The 16955-nt window shown below is 33.1% G+C and overlaps 1 long non-coding RNA gene across 8 annotated transcripts in view; it reads left to right on the top strand.

Moving 5' to 3' along the window:
* The window catches only part of LOC112819670 (uncharacterized), a 151532-nt gene that overhangs the window by 66140 nt on the left and 68437 nt on the right, over positions 1 to 16955 (top strand). For 7 of the 8 annotated variants that reach the window (XR_012376818.1, XR_012376824.1, XR_012376817.1 and 4 more), the window contains one exon: positions 3109 to 3197. The exons of the other annotated variant lie outside the window; for it this stretch is intronic. This is a non-coding gene — a long non-coding RNA (uncharacterized lncRNA). The remainder of the gene's footprint in view (positions 1 to 3108; positions 3198 to 16955) is intronic. 8 annotated transcript variants of the gene reach the window in all.

Genomic DNA, 16955 nt, shown 5'->3' with positions numbered 1-16955 from the left:
ATCCATATGCTAAATTATTATTTCTTTACACATGTCACTTTCTTGTACACGGTGTTTCTTTGCCTTGAAATGTAAGAAAATATAACTGTGGAAAGATAGCCAATAACTCTTTTTCCTAAGATATTAATGCAAGCATTAAGAATTTATATTATTTAGGACATTAGGAGAAGGAAGGGAAATATGAAGGGGGCGGGAGTCGGAAGGAGAGATGAACCATGAGAGACTATGGACTCTGAGAAACAAACAGGATTTTAGAGGGGAGGGGGGTAGGGGAATGGGTTAGCCCAGTGATGGGTTTTAAGGAGGGCATGTACTACATGGAGCGCTGGGTGTTAATTGAAAACAATGGATCGTGGATCACCACATCAAAAACTAATGATGTATTGTATGGTGACTAACATAACATAATAAAATTAAAAAAAAGAATTTATATTATTTTTTATTAATGTTTTTACTTTTTGAAATTTAACATTATAAAGAGAACCCATTAGTTTTACTTTAAATTTGTCAGTTTTGCTTTGTTACATGAGCTAATCATACTGCTGTTTGAATTCAGAACTTATAAGAAACTTAAAAAATTAAAAAAGATTTTTAGTTTTATAAAATATTTCTCGTTATTTTTATCACAGCTTAAATCTAAGCTTAAAATTCCTTAAAATTAATTATTTAACATTTTTGATTGCTAGTTATACTGTTGTATAGTATTAATAGATCTGCTTCCGTGTTTAATTCAATATGTCAGTCGCAAGAAGCCCCAACTAAAATATTTCCTGAACTTAAATGGAATAAAAGAGGTATTTTAATAACATTTAAGTTCTTACTGATGAGTGAGTGGCAGGTAATTTACAAATAATTTCAAGTTTATATGCTATCAGTGTTTCCTGAATTTGCAGGGGAACTGGCCAGACTTTATGACAGTACCTCTCACTTCATTACTCCTAGAACTCCCAAATAAATTTCATTTTTTAATGGGTACCGGAGGTAAAAATTACTTGGTAGGTTGCAAGCTGGGAGAAGAAAAATGTATGTCTTTGAGTTCTATATTTTAATTATGAAGATAGTGCCCTTCTGTTCATTTTTATCTCATCTTGTTTGGCAATTTTTAATTTAGATTTATCAAAAAGTAACAAATTTTTGCATGGTCAGTATTTGGTATAGAATATTTAGTATTAGATGTTACTAGAAATATCAAGCTGAAAATACGTTTTCTCTCTTCTTTCAATCCTTGGACTTAAAAAAAGTGTTCCCTTAAGTAGCCCTGTATTTAACAACCAGCAGTGTTATCCTTGCTTTGAATATATAATAGAATATGAAAGGAAGTTGAATGTTCCAAACTACATTGTAATTTTATATTCATATACACTGTAATCTTACCTATTAACTCCTGGTTTATGGTGGTCTCCATGAGGGTTAACTGTTATAATTAGGATTAATGAGCCATAAAATGCTTTTTTCCCCCTTCTTTGAGTAGGGGGCATTCTGTTCCCTAATGTCCAGTCCTTGTACTCCAAGCTTGAATTTTCCCCTATGCTATTTTTAGGGTGTACATTTCTTGGTTGTAATCATTATCAACTTTACAGTGTGGCCAGATCATTCCCTTAATGTTCAGTAAGAATACTGCCCACCCCCCATCAAGGTTGGGAAGTTAATTTCAGGAGTATTTATTAAGTTCTATACATATTTTATGAAAGGTAATAGAACTAAGAAATGTCTTAATAATTTTGCCACAAAATAAATTAGATAATTACCACCATTTCCTGCCTTTTCTACCACCAGCCAAAATAACTTAACCTCAAAGTCTCACCATTTAATAATAGTCATGCTGCTTAGAACAGATCATAAACAGTTAAACTTCTCTTCTTTGCTCTGGATGTTTCTGTAACACACTTTGTGATGTAACTAAAAGTTGTGTGCATGAATAGCAAAGGAGACCCAATTCTTCCACATTCCTTGGATGCATGATGACATGGGTAGATCACTGAACAAATTGAAATCTCAGGTTAATGTTACACATATGAGTAGTTGTATTTGCCTTTCTTAATAGGATCTTCAGCTTTTTTGTAAAATGAGGCATAAATATTCACTAGAACTATGCATATATTTTACATTTTCGTGAATTAAAAACACTTATGTGAGCAAAGATGCAGTTTATATAGTGAATCACATATTCTGTTCAGGATCTTGTGTTATACACAAGAAAATTAACAACCTATTAGAAGAGCTTTCAGCTTTCAAAAATGAGGTTTTTTGAGAGCCATGCATCACTGACTAGCTGATCATATATATAATCCTCTATTTTTCTATCTGATGGACAATGAGACAGCAGTAAGGGAATTTGGATTTCAGGTGTGCAGGTTTTTGACACTTTGATACAAAGTGATTATTCTAAACAACTTATAAAGTATGTATGTAAAGAATAAATGAAACTCGATGAAAAGGTCCCATCTTAAAAAAATTGGCAATGAATGCAGAGATTCTCTGGGTCATCGTGTACAAATGAGCAAACTTGGTGAATAGAACACAGAAAGTTAATACAAACTGGTATTAGAAAGTTAATATGAACTGCATGGACCCTGGTCCAGTGCTATTTTCAATATTTTATTTAACATACTTTTAATACTTCTAATTAATCTGTACGATAAACACATGGTCATTTCCATTTGGTATATTTAGAATCTAAATAACACATTTTTGAAATTTCATTTGGACCTTTGAAAATTGCTTGTAAAAATCAAGTTAGAAACCATGCAAGTATATTGTGTCACAGTTTTTGCTGTTGTCTGCTTTTCTCAATGTTTTATATATATATATATATATATATATATATATAGAGAGAGAGAGAGAGAGAGAGAGAGAGACTATTTGTATGAGAGTTGATCACCTGGGTTTAGGTCTATAGGTATGATAAAGATTTAAACACTGTTTACTTTCAAAAAGTTATTTAAAAACTTAATAAATACTTCAATGAAATGAAAATGAAACATTTGAAATAGGAAATATTAGAAAAAGTAAACTGGGAAATATTTCAAACATACTGAAAAACAGATAGTCAATTTTAACAAATAGTATTTTGACATATTTGCTTTATATGTTTTTGTTGTTTTAAAGAAATGAAAGATCCCAGAGACTGTTGAATCCCTTCACATTCCATTCCCACCCATCTTACTTCTCCAGGAGTAACCATTATCCTGAAGCTGGTGTGTATTCTTCCTCTAAGTTTTTATATTTCTATGTATGTATGTATCCATAAATCATATAGACCTGCTCTGCCAATGTGGTAGCTACCAGCCACATTTGACTCTTAAATTTAAATTAATTAAAATAAAATACATTCAGTTCTTCAGAAACACTAGCCACATTACAACTATTTAATATCCATATGTAGCTCAGGCTACTGTATTGGATGGTGCAGATACAGAACATCTTTATCATTGCAAAAAGTTCTCATATAAACCATTGTTTGTATGTTTTAAACTTCATACAAATATTATACTATTCATATTCTGAAGCTTATTTATTTATTTTTTAAGAAGATTTTTATTTATTTGTCAGAGCACAAGAGGGGGAGCAGCAGGCAGAGGGAGAAGCAGGCTTCCCGCTGAGCAAGGAGCCCCATGCGGGACTAGACCCAGGACCCAGGGATCATGATCATGACCTCAGCCAGAGGCAGATGCTCAGCTGACTGAGCCACCCAGGCGTCCCAAGAGAGCTTATTTTTTTTCACTCAGTATTATGTTTTTGAGATTTGTCTATAGTGACACAGGGATTTATGGACATTTAGACCATTTCCAGTTTTTAATTGTTAAAATAATGCTGCAATGATCACTTTTATGCATGTTTCTTTACAAATATGTGTGAAAGTTTTTTTAGGGTACGCATTTCTTGATTGTAATCATTATCAACTTTACACTGTGACCAAATCATTCCCTAAAGTACTTGTATCAGTTTATGCCTCAACCAGCAATATGTAAGATTTTCTTTTCTTTACATACTTGCTGATACTTAGACTACAGACTATATAGACTATAGTATCAAATGTTACTTTGTTTTACTTTGCATTTACCTAACATTTAGTGAGGATGAGCAACCTTTCATAGGTTTCTTGGCCATTTGGAATTTCTTTTCTGTGAATTGCCTATTTTTATTTCCTTTTTGTTGTTTTCCTTTTGATCTAGAAGTTCTTTATAATAATTCATTTTTGGTTGTATGCATTATAAATTTGTCCCATTTTGTATCTTATCTTTTTACTTTGTTTATACTGTCTTGATATATAGAAGTTTTAAAACTTACTGTGTAAAAAGTTTTAGCCTTTCACCTTAATGCTTGTACTTTTTTTGTATCTTGTTTAAACAAGCTTTTCCTTAGTTGATGCTATATGACTGATTTCGTGTTTTTTTCCCTAAAAGTGTTATAATTTTGCTTTCTAGATTTAGGTTTTTAAAATCACCTGGGATTTATTTTGTGAGCGAGTGATCTAGTTTTTCTCTATATGTATAACTAATTTTCTCAGGATCATTTTTTAAAATAATTTTTCCTTTTCCCAGTGATTTGTATTGTCAGCTTTTTCATTCATCAAATAACCATATGTATTTCATCTTTTTCTGGGCTCTCTATTCTGTGTGGTTGATTTGTTTATCTTTGTCTTATATCATCTGAATTGTAAGCTTTATAATATGATGAAGGCTGTTTCAGGTAAGTCTTGCCATCTTGTCCATCTTCTTGAAAATTGTTCTATTTTCAGTATCTTCTCTCACATGTGAATTATAGGGTCCTATTGTCAAGTACTGTTAACAATCCTCATGGGATTTCTTTTGGAATTGAATTAATAGAGTTAATTTAGTGCAAATAGACATTTTCATGAAACTTAGTCTTCCTTTCTACCAGCATAGTATATCTTCTCATTCATTTGTGTTTCCATTTATGCCTGACAATAAAGTTTTATAATTTCCTTTACAGGGTTTTTACTCTGATTTTGTTAGACATACTCTTAGGTACATTATGATTTTGCTAATGAGATTGTCTATTACATTTCTACTTGGTTATTGTTTGTACATAGGAATGGTATTAAATATTTGTATTTTGATCTTGTATCCAATAACCCTGTTGAACTATCTTATTAGTTTTGGCAATTTGTAGAATCCCTGGGATCTTTTACATAATAATGTTATCTGAAAATAATGACTATTTTTTTCAGTCCTTATTCTTTTAATACTTTTAAAGTTGGTTAGCATTTCCTGTACTTAGGAAAGGTTGAATACAAGCAGTATGTAGTAACAAACATTCTCACCTTGTTTCTAACTTTAAAGTAAATGGTTTTAAAATTATCCCATTAAATATCAGGTGAGGGAAATTTCCTTGTACTGTTAACTTGCTAAGAGATTCTTAATAAAAGATGATGAATAGACGTTGAATTTTTTTCCTGGATCTTTCTAAAAGATCATATGAGTTTTTCTTTTATATGTTGATGTGGCAAATTACATTAATTGATCATTGAGTTCTTGGGATAAGCCTTACTTGATCATGATGTAGTTTGTGTAGATACATGCAAGTATTATGTGTGTGTACATATATAGATCTGTAGATGATGTATATAGACACACTGCATTATTAATTTGATTAAATTTGCTAATATTTTGTGTAGAATTTCTTTTATTGATGTTAGTATATTTGAATGTCCTATTGTGTTTCCTTATACAGTTTTTGTGATTTTGAGCATTAAGATTATACTCACTTTATAAAATGGGCTGAGGAGCTTTCTCTATTTTTTTCTGTTCTCTGGAATATCTTATTTAAAATAAGGGTTGTCTTTTTTTTAAGATTTGGTAATTTGAGTCAGATTTTGGTTATTTATACAGAATGTCCCAAAAGTCTTAGTGCAGTTTTAAATTTGAATGACTTAAAGGGTATAAATGCCACAGACTTGTATAATTATTTGGAAGTTAATTTAAATTTCTTTTTAAGTTTTATGGTTTTTGAATCATAAATTAAAATTTTTAGTTAGTGTTTTCCATCTTTAGTCACAAGAACTGAAACAAAATACTGTAATTAAACATTTATTATTAAGTTTCTTAATAGATTTTTACACCTTTTTTTTCTTGTGCGGTTTATTGAACAAATCAGTTTATTAATCTGTAAATTTTCCCCTTGTGTTGGGGATTTTGAAGACCACTCCCAGGCTCATTGATTCACTAGGGGACTCATAGGATTCAGCATGCAGTTGTACTCTACGCTGTGATTTATTATAGCAAAAGGATACAGGGTAGTATCAGTAAAGGGGAAAGACAAATGGGGCAAAGTCTGGAGGAAGGAAACCAGGCATGAGTCTTTTCCTAGTTCAGTTACACAGGTTGTACTTAATTCCCTTAGGAATGAGTTGTGAAAACTATGTAAAATATTTAAAAGGAAAGCTCATTAGAGACTCAGTGCCCAGGGTTTTTACTGGAGGCTGGTTGTGTAGGCATCTTCTGCCTGGCATGTACCAAAATTCTAGACTTGTAGAAGGAGAGCAGATGTCAAGCACAAACCACATTGTCCACTGTACAAACAGGTTAGGCACATTGAGCAGTCTTATCTATTCTGGGATTGGTGGGAACCCTGCTGAAATACAAATTCCCAGACACCAGCCAAAGGCCAATCTTGCAAACAGACTTTTCAAAGGATAGCAGTTTGAATCTTGCTGTATTAACTCCTTTTTGTACACCTACCTTCAGGATTTTGCTAATTGCATCTGAGGTGTTGTTAAATGTGTTACTCTGTGTCAATTCCCTGTAAACCAGTACTTAGATCTAGAGGCTTACACAGGCTTGATTTTTTTTGGCAAGAATATTTCATAGGTGGTATTGTATACTTTCTTTTGTATCACACCAGGAGGCATATAACATGTGGTTGCTCTTTTTGTGTGTGTGATGTTAAGATTGATCAGTAGTTTCAGGTATTGTCAGCCTGGTCTGTACCTTGTTAAATTACCCCCTGGCTAATGATGTTAGCACCTGTTGATGATCATTGCCCAGATTCATCCTGCCATTCAGAGTTGTAAAATCTAACTTTCTTTTTTATATATAATTGCCCTCATCAACTATTCAGTTTTTCTGAGGTACAATTAATAAAGAAAAGACAGGAAAAATGCATCATTTTTTCCCTTTTATTTATTTCCCTAGTTTTCAGAATACTCAGTTGGTTCCCTGGCATCCTGCAAAGGCAATTATGAACATTCATTTTTATTTACTGCTATGAACATATGGATTTTTAACACATTTAATATTTTAACCACAGATACTATCTTTTTCCTAAAATTGTCCCATCTTTTGCCATCTCTTTAAGTTAGCTTCTGAGCCCTTTTGACACAACATCATCAGCTTTTGATAACTTTCTTGTTTTCTGGTACAGTAAGGTATTTTTGGTTCATATTGTCTGTTTTCTACCCTAGAACTGGGATCAGTTTCTACCTTATTTTCTTTTAGTGCAAAAATTATATTTAGAGACCACAGTTTAGATGATGGGGTGCTCAGTGGCCTGGACTTGTCATGTTTCTAGGCTTTTTTAGTGGAAATATGAACAGCTAGGAAATACAAACTTTTTTTAAAGAAAAATACTTCATGAGTATATCCTGATATTTCTATTTCAAATTTGGGATTACAAGGGTTTTTAACTTTTCTTGGTTTTGTATTTGTGGTTTTTTTCTTTTATGCTGAAAATGTTGGTTCCTGGTGACCTTAATATAATTAATTGCTCTTTGTATATTAATATCAGTATACCAACACCAATGCCATTACTAATAATATGGTTACTGAAATAGTTTACAACTTCTTTGCAGTTCTTTTGGTCCTTGTTGTATATCCCACTGATGATTTGTAATCAAATTACTCTGTTTTTAAGTCACTTGAAATAATTGTTTTCTGTGTGTTTATTAAACCCATCGACTTGAGACATGGATTAGTTTGTTTGATTTTATTTTCAAACTTTTGGGAGTACTTTTAAAATTCTTGATTCAATTTTGTTTTATAATTATGTCAGATATTTACAATTTCATATTAAAAATCTAGAAGATAAGATAAATTTGGAAAAGTCTGGCTTCTATCCTTCCTTCACCTTCTTTTTTTCTTTTCCACAGATGAATAATTTAGTTAGCTTTTGATTGATATCTATCTTTTTAAAAAAATGGAACCAAATGTGTGTGTCTATGTATTTCTGTTTCCTTTCTTACATAAATACATGCATACTATTCACACTGTTCAGCACCCAGCTTTTTTCATTTAATATTTCCTGGAGATCATACCATAATAGTATGTAAAAATTCCTTATTAGGATCTGTTTTTTTATCTGGCGTGGGATTACCAGACCATGCATGTAATGTAAATTCAGACCTTAAACCTCTCTTCAGGTTTTGCTCTTTCATGGGAAACTTTTTTCCTACATAGAGCTTTTGGCAGAGAGACAGCTTCCTTGCTTCTCTTCTGGGCTTGTGAGCAGAGATTTTGTTTTTGTTTTTAACACTCTTTTTTATAGAGTAAGCTGTCTTTTGATTATCTGAACTTTTTACTCGGGTATCCCAGTTATTTCATTCTCCCTTACTTGTGTAGGCTCCAAACAATGTATTCTGTCCCTACATAACTTTATTTCATTTCTACTCTGTACTTCTCTAAGTTGTCATGCTCTCAGCTTTGACTCTTGTAACTCAGGCTTTTGAGTTCTCTCTGCTTTTGGAGCCTGGATATTTCTAAGCTGTGTATTAATTTTCTTGGTTGTATTTTTTCCACCATGTGTTTGTGTTTGGAGCAGGAGAAATTCACTTTGTCATGTTCCCAGAAGTAGATTGACAGCATTTATTTCGTATCACTCATGTCTGTCACCCCTTTTTTGTAACTGGCTGAAGGAATATATGGACACATTCACAAATATGAAACAAGTTTTTAAGATGTACTTTATGACTAAAATTATGGCATTTCCTACCAAACTGTCCCCCCCTTTCTCTTGCTTGAAAAGATTATTAATCTTCTGTAAGAGTTATTATAGGTGTTTTTTAATACATTCTCTTCCTTTTTCTCTTCTCTCTCTTACTTGTTTTCCTCTTTTTTCATCTTCCTCTAAATCGAAGAAAAATCTGTGTTGAGAATCCTGGTCAACTAATCTTAGTGCTTTTTTCAAAAAGGCAATAAAACAGTCATGAGGCTTTTTACACACATTATGGTGAATATAAATTCTTTTTAAGAAAACAAAAAATGACCTAGGTATAATTTGTGCTCAAGTGCAGATTCTTGGTTCAGGGTATTTTTTAAGTCGTTGAAGAGCCTTTATCCAATGACACTCATTCCTGTATGATTTTATGTCTTTGTTTCACTTGTGCTGCTCTGTAACTTGTGTCCTCCCCATTGCTTTCTTTTATATTCCTTTATTTGCAGTGCAGGTGTTTCATTAAAACTATCAGATATTGGCATGCCACAGAGGAACTTTTCTATTTCATACATTTCACCTAGATCTTTTGCTGTTCATTTTTGCAAATTAAAATATAGAAGCAATATTAATACCAGTAAACAGCTTAGAAATGTACAAGTCATAGTTAAATCTTCAGATCGCTTAAAGAGGTTTGTAGCTTTCAGACAAATTCTCCTTTGGGGATGACATATTTACTTAGAACTTTGACTAGAGGTAAGAATTTTGCAAAGTATTGGAAAAATTGTTTCAACCATTTTTGAGTTTCTTAAGTGATAAAAATAATAGTAATTTCATTCGTACTTGTTTTTGTTAGCTTTTAACTCATATTATTTATAATGTTTTAACCAGAGTGAAAAATAATGCAAGAAAGACTATTAAATCTTTCTTTAGACTACTTTAAGTGGCTCCAAGGAGAGTTAACTTTCAGGGTATCCTAAAGGATATTATCATTATGGCTTTCTATTTTGTTATAAGACTTAGTTGTAAAGAAACTTTGAATCATAATACTTTTTCAGTTCTTTTTTAAAAGAACACTTAGAAAATCCAGTGGAAAAATGGCACACAGTATTTAAACCTGTGCATTGATCACCAAATTTAAAAGTGCAATGTTTTCTAACTGACCCTTGATTCAAATTATATGAAATCATACAGTGTATACATTTACTAACATGTTTAGTGAAAACATGAGGAATGTGAGAGAGCTAATAAGAATTTTGTTTTTTTTTTTAATCTTAGTCTATGGCATTTGCTTTCATTTTCTTCACACATTTATGATGTCATCTGTGTCAAAGTTTTATCAACAGATTTATAAATATGTATTACATTAAATGTACTTGAGTATAGTATATACATTTGAATATGAATTTGTATGTGGTGACAATAAAACACACATCAATTATTAAGTAAAAACAGATAACTATCCAAGGTCCTGTAGTTGTCACTCTCCCACAGTGGTGTGGAATTAAGGAAAAAAAGCTCCATTTTCCATCTAATTAAAGTTGCCAAAGCAGTTTCTTTCATTCACATGTTTAAAACAGGAGCATGTCTTTTCTCAGAACCTATAAACCTGCTAGTTGAAAAATTGACAGCTCTGTGAAGAGGACACAACCTTATATTTCGTTTCAGGCAGCCAGAGTTTTAATTACAGCTCTGGTGATGAGAATGGGAAGGTTTCACACAGCAACCTAAACAGATAGCATAATATCTCCATTGCTATCCATGTTGTTTCCTGCTTCAACATTTTTCATATATGTCCTACACATTGCATTAATAGAAACTCAACCAGAAAACTGGGTTTTGAGTTACTTGGTATCTATCACAGTCTGTGGTAATGACTACTATGGATCACTGAGGCATGTGGAAGAATTTTATCTTTAAAAAAAGTACTCTACTGAATGTATTACAAAAATTTAGGAAAGGGCTACATTTTAGAAGTACACTAATTTGGACAGAATATTTCAGTCATTGGGTTTCTTCTCATAATTTTTTCTGTATGTAAGCTGCCTGACTGAAAATTGGCACCATTTAATGAAGTTATGTGTATTTACAGTAAAGAGGAAGCTAACTAAAGCAAACACTTAGAAAGTGACCTATGTACATGCATATTGCATATCCTTTTCCTGGCAGGGAATTGACTGTCTCTTTATCATGTATCTAGGGATCTTGAATCCTTATAAAGGGATCAGAATCAGGAGAAAAGTTGCTATGCTTTGAGATGCCTAAGATGAATACTCAATACAAAAAGAAAAGTATCACAAAAGTCATGGTATATAAATTAAGAGTGCCTGGGAGCAATTATTTTATATGGCAAAACCAGAAAGACATTAAAAAACCTTATAGGGTGCCTAGGTGGCTCAGTGGGTTAAGCATCTGCCTTCAGCTCAGGTCATGTTCCCAGGGTCCTGGGATCGAGACCCACACTGAGCTCCCTGCTCAGTGCGGAGCCTGCTTGTCCTTCTCCCTCTGCCACTCCCCCTGCTTATGCCTACTCTCTCTCTCTCTCTCTTAAATAAAATCTTTAAAAAAATAAAAAATAAAAACCTTATATTTCTGTTTTCAACTCATGAACAAATGAATGTAGCAAACATGCTTATCTTTTATTTTATTAATTTTTTATTTTAGGGGTAGGGGTAGGGTCAGAGGCAGAGGGAGAAGCAGACTCCCCACTGAGCAGAGACCCTGACACAGGGCTCTATCTCAGGATTCTGGGATCATGACCTGAGCTGAAGGCACACGTTTAACCCACTGAGCCACCCAGGTGCCCCAACATGTTTATCTTTTAAACATAATGCATATATTAAGAGGATGCCTTACTACTTCTATATAGTCAAGGTAGGAGACATAGTAGAGAAAGAAGGGAATAGTACCAGAAGTGCTTGAATAACAACAATTTTGACAAAAGTGGGGCTTTTTTCTATAAGGGCCAAGACATTCCGTGTTCCCAATTCTGATTTCTGATTGAATAGACTTCTTGCAAAAGTATATTTTCCTGGACTCTAGAATTTATAGGGTGGGTTTAACTAGCATTGACAACACAGCAGTTTCTTTTTTTTCCACAGACAAGCCTGCTTGATCACAGTAAGACATAAACAGAATGCTTTGCTAATTATTTACATAAACACAAAATGAAATGTGGGTTTTGTGTTTATTTCATATTACTGTCTATACATGAATAAAGGAATTCAGAGTTTCTTTTTGTGTGTTTCACTTTGATTTTATTAACTTTCAGGATACCTAATAATGATATTTAGAAAAGAGATATTTAGTCTTGGAGAAATAATTTTTTCCAGCATGAGGATACTGAATTTCTTTATGTTCAGATCATAGTCATGTTGTTAGCAATAATATTATTTATCTTCTGTAACAATTTTGAGAAATGTATGCTGTATTTGGTTTATAGTGCCCCAAAACATTCTTTACTTGTTTATTTTTAACGTTTTTATTTAAATTTCAGTTAGTTCACATACAGTGTATTGTAGTTTCGGTGTACAATATAGTGATTCAATACTTCTATATATCACCTGGTGCTCATCACAACAAGTGCACTCCTTAATCCCCATCACCAATTTAGCCCATTCCCTCACCCACCTCCCTTTTGGTAACCATCAATGCTCTACAGTTAAGTTTGTTTCTTGGTTTGCCTTTTTTCTCTCTCCCCCCCCCCCCCTTTTGCTTGTTTGTTTTGTTTCTTAAATTCTGTGAAATCATTGTGAAATCATACGGTATTTGTCTTTCTGTAACTGACTTATTTCATTTACCATAATACTCTCTGGCTCCATCCATGTCGTTGCAAATGGCAAGATTTCATTCTTTATTGTGGCTGAGTAATATTCTAGTGTGTGTGTGTGTGTGTGTGTGTGTGTGTGTGTATGTGTACACCATATCTTCTTTATCCATTCATTGATTGATGGACACTTGGGCTGTTTCGATAGTTTGGCTATTGTAGATAATGCTGCTATAAACATCAGGGTGCATGTATACCTTTGAATTAGTATGTTTGTATCCTTTGGGTAAATAACCTAGTAGTATTGCTGGATCATAGGGTAGTTCTGTTTTTAATTTTTTGAGGAACCTCCATGTTGTTTTCCAGAGTGGCTGCACTAGTTTGCATTCCCACCAACAGTGCAAGAGGGTTCCTTTTTCTCCACATCCTCACCAGTACCTGTTGTTATTTGTGTTGTTGTTGTTTTTTTTAGCCATTCTGACACGTGTGAGGTGATATCTTGTTATAATTATTTACTTGGTTTTAAAGTTGTAAAATAAATTCAGAAAACTTGTTTGAGGAGAGCATTTCCAAAGTAATTCATAAATAGTTGAGTAAGTAACATTTTGAAATTTTATTTTCTCTTAAAAATTAGATGTCCAGCAATAGCCATATTTATACATGCAATTATACCTTATTACAAAATTTTATATGGTACAAATATTTATATATTAAAGATTAAAAACTGTGGGAATACATTTTTTTCTCCCAAATAGAATGAAAAGTATCAGGATTCTTAACATCTCTTATCTTACATCGTCTTGACCAAGCCTAAGTTCTCCTGTCTCTTGGTGAGAAGTCTGTAAACATTTACATTTCATTACAGAAACTGTGTACTTTTAAGGATCCCATCTTAGAATTTTGGAGAGGTCCTCACTCTGTTTGCATTTTCCTTATGCATTTCGCTTTATTTTCTCACTTTAAAATAATTGTAGTTTAATGCTAGGTTTGGATGTATAATTGTACTTTTCTTTTTCTTAATGAGAAAAGACAAAAATGAAGCATTAGAAAAGAGATTAAAATAGAAGAGACTAAAGTACTGAGAAAAGCCTCCTATATGAAACCCTGTGGAGACTGTAGATTACAATATCACTACTTGAAAAATGCATGGTGTTTGAAAGGATCAAAGAAAACCACACCAAAACTTATAAGCAGTTATTTAAGTAGACCATACAATATATGACCTTTTGTGCCTGCTTTCTTTCACTTAGTGTAATGTTTTTGAGGTTCATCCAAGTTGTAGAATGTGTCAGTTCTTTGTTCCTTATTATGACTGAATATATATACACACAATGCATACATACCCCAATTTGTTTATCCATTTATCCACTGATTGGCATGTGGGCTGTTTTTATCCTTTGGCTATCATGAATAATGCTACTATAAACCTTCATGTACAAGTTTCTGTGTGGACATATGTTTTCATTTTTTTAAGGTATGTACTTAAGGGCAGAATTTCTAAATCATATGACTATTCTGTGTTTAATTTTTTGAGGAATAGCCAAATTGTTTTCCATAGCAGCTGAACCATTTTGCATTCCCACCAGTAATGTACGAGGAGTCCTATTTCTCTACATCCATGCCAACACTTGTTATTTTTATTAATTTAGTCTTTGATTGAAGCTATCTTAAGTGGATATGAAGTGTTTTTTCATCATGTATTTCTTCAATGACTAGAGATACTGAAAATCTTTTCATGTGCTTATTGGCTATTTTTATATCTTCTTTGGAGAAACTATGCAGGTCCCTTGCCCACTTTTTATTTGGGTTTGTTTATGTGTTGAATTATAAGGGTTCTTTATATATTCTCACTATTAATCCTTTATGAGATAAATGATTTGCAGAATTTTTCTCCATTCTTTAGATTGTTCATTGGCATTCTTGATAATTTTCTTTAATGAACAAAAGATTATAATTTTTATGAAAGCCAACTTGTCTTTCACTTTTATTGCTCATGCTTTTGGTGTCAAATCTATGAATCTATTGCCAAATCTCAGGTTATGAAGATTACCTGTTTTTTTCTTGTAATTTTATAGTTTTAGCTCTTGTATTTAGGCCATTTATTTGAGTTAATTTTTGTATAAGAAGTGAGATATGGGTCCAATTTCATTATTTGTATGTGGTTATCCATTTATCCCTGCATCATTTGTTGAAAACTGTTCTTCCCCTGTTGAATGGTCTTGTCAAAAATCAATTGGTTATGGATGATTGAGTTTATTTCTAGATTCTCAGTTCTATTCTGTTGGTCTCTATTTCTATCCTTAGGTCAATACCACACTCTTTTGGTTAGGGTAACTTTGTGGTACATTTTGAAATTGGGAAATGTGAGTTTTTCAGCTGCATTTTATTTTGAATATTGTTTTGGCTACTCAGAGTCCCTTGTAGTTCCATATAAATTTGAGGAATTTAGTTCTCTTTGTGGAGTATTGTTATCTTAACCATATTGAGTCTTCCAGTTCATGAACATGGGATGTATTTCCATTTATTTAGGGCTTCTTTAATTTCTTTCAGCAATGCTTTATTCCCCAGTATTTTATTCTTTTGAATGCTATTTAAATGAAATTGTTTTCTTAATTTCCAGACTATTCATTGCTGCCATGTAGAAACACAACTAATTGTGTTGGTCTTGTACCCCGCAAATTTACTGAATTCATTTATTAGCTCTAGTACGTACGTATGTGTGTGTGTGTGTGTGTGTGTGTGTGTAGATCCTGTGGGATTTTCTATATATAGAATCATGCCATTTGCAAGTAGAAATAGTTTTACATTGTTCTACCTCTAAAAGGCTTTATCAATTTGGATGCATCTCATTTCTTTTTCTTGACTAATTGCTCTGGCTAGAATGGCCAATACAATGTTGAATAGCAGTGGTCAAAGCATGCATTTTTGTCCTGTTCTTGATCTTAGGGGGAAAGCTTTCATTCTTTCACTAGAAAATATGATATTAACTATGGGTTTTTCATAAATTCCCCTTACTGTGTTGAAGAAATTCCCTCTTATACTAGTTCTTTGGCATTTTTATCATGAGAGGGTTTAGAATTTTCTCAGATGCTTTTTTGGGCATGTATTGAATGATTATGTAGTTTGTTTTTTTAAATTCTGTTAGTGTGGTATGCATTACGTTGATTTTCATATGTTGAACTGCCACTGCATTCCTGATTTATATTCTGCTTGGTGATGGTGTATAAGTTTTTTTTTTTTTTTTTTTTTTTTTTTAACTAGGCTTCATGCCCAGCATGGAGCCCAACATGGGGCTTGAACTCATGACCCTGAGATCTAGACCTGTGCTGAGATCAAGAGTTGGACGCTTAACTGACTGAGCCAATCAGGTGCTCCAATGGTGTATAATTTTTAAAATGTGCTCTCAGAGCTTATTTGCTAGTATTTTGTTGAGGAATTTTGTATATATTCATAAGAGATATTGGTCTATAGTTTTCTTATGGTATCTTTGTCTGGCTTTGGTGTCAGGTTAATGCAGACCTTATGAAAAGTATTAGAGTTTCCTCTGTTTTTTTGGAAGAGTTTAAGAAGGAGTGTTGTTAATTCTTCTTTTAGGGACTGATAGAATTCACTACTGAAGCCAGATGGTCCTGACTTCTCTTTTGTTAGGCTATTTTTATTTTTAAGATTTTATTTATTTATTTGACAGAGAGAGACACAGTGAGAGAAGGAACACAAGCAGGGGGAGTGGGAGAGGGAGAAGCAGGCTCTCCGCTGAGCAGGGAGCCCAATGGGGGGCTCGATCCCAGGACCCCAGGATCAGGACCTGAGCCGAAGGCAGACGCTTAATGACTGAGCCACCCAGGCGCCCCATTAGGCTATTTTTATTAACTGATTTAATCTCTTGTTACTGGTCTGTTAAGATTTTTTACTTCTTGAGTTAGTCTTGGTAATTTGTGTTTTCCTAGGAATTCATCCATTTCATCTAGATTGCCTAATTTGTTGGTGTAAAATTGTTCATAGTATTTTCTTTTCTTTAAATTTTTTCATTGTTATGTTAATCACCATACATTACATCATTAGTTTTTGATGTAGTGTTCCATGATTCATTGTTTGTGCATAACACCCAGTGCTCCACGCAGAACGTGCCCTCTTTAATACCCATCACCAGACTAACCCATCCCCCCACCCCCCTCCCCTCTAGAACCCTCAGTTTGTTTCTCAGAGTCCATAGTGTCTCATGGTTCATCTCCCCCTCTGATTTACTCCCCTTCATTCTTCCCCTCCTGCTATCTTCTTCTTCTTCTTTTTTTTTTTTTTT

Source organism: Callorhinus ursinus, unplaced genomic scaffold (genome assembly GCF_003265705.2).
Source record: "Callorhinus ursinus isolate GAN/ISIS: 27379988/994484 unplaced genomic scaffold, GSC_fseal_2.0 scaffold3, whole genome shotgun sequence".
Classification (NCBI taxonomy): domain Eukaryota; kingdom Metazoa; phylum Chordata; class Mammalia; order Carnivora; family Otariidae; genus Callorhinus; species Callorhinus ursinus.
This window is presented reverse-complemented; position numbering and strand designations above follow the sequence as displayed.